Here is an 854-nt window from a genome sequence, read left to right as displayed (position 1 = left end):
TCCACCAGTCACTGGACAGTGCACGGGCTTGAGCATTTCTTACCAATGCTGTTGATTGTTGTTCCTATTTCATTCGTGTATTGAGACGAAAAAAAGTACATGCCCTAATCTCTCTCAACTTATTCTGGTGATATCTATGCGAAATATCCGGCGGCGGTAACAATATGATCACGTAGTCTTCATCGAGTAAACTCTGTCCGAACAGGCCTTGGAAGGCCCAACGTACCGACCGGCGGCCATGACATCCTCACCCCTCAAGCGTCATGGAGGGGCATGAGGTCAGCACACCGCTCTCACGGCCGTATGTCAGTTTACAAGACCATAGCCGCTACTTATCAATCAAGTAGCTCCTCTGTTTGCCTCACAAGGGCTGTGTGCACCCCACTTGCCAACAGCGCTCGGCAGACCGGATGGTCACCCATTCAAGTGCTAGCCCAGCCCGACAGCGCTTAACTTCGGTGATCTGACGGGAACCGGCGTTACCACTGAAGCAAGGCCGTTGGTACTGCATCGAGTAGGCGTTCCCTAAATTCCTTTACAGATCCACTGAGTTCTACCAGAACCCTACCAACACAAACCCAAGTCTTCCATTCCCTTTCCTTAATACTGATTTTACATGATCGTCTCATTTCCTATTGTTTATTGATTTTATGAGCTCGAGATATTCGCCACTAATCTTGTCATCAGATACTCTTAAATTTCGCCTTTCCAAGGCAGACAAATCTGCTCCAGCAAATATTAAAAAATAAAAAAAGGCTCTGAGCACTATGGGACTTAACTTCTGAGGTCATCAGTCGCAAAAAAAGAAAAAAACAAAAAAAGGTTCAAATGGCTCTGAGCACTATGGGACTCAA

At 46.5% G+C, this 854-nt stretch overlaps 1 pseudogene; it reads right to left on the bottom strand.

Moving 5' to 3' along the window:
- Positions 1-386: 386 nt before the first annotated feature.
- On the bottom strand, positions 387-504 carry LOC124728808 (annotated as a pseudogene).
- Between the last annotated feature and the right edge of the window lie 350 nt (positions 505-854).

Source organism: Schistocerca piceifrons, chromosome 1 (assembly GCF_021461385.2).
Source record: "Schistocerca piceifrons isolate TAMUIC-IGC-003096 chromosome 1, iqSchPice1.1, whole genome shotgun sequence".
NCBI classification, from domain to species: domain Eukaryota; kingdom Metazoa; phylum Arthropoda; class Insecta; order Orthoptera; family Acrididae; genus Schistocerca; species Schistocerca piceifrons.
This window is presented reverse-complemented; position numbering and strand designations above follow the sequence as displayed.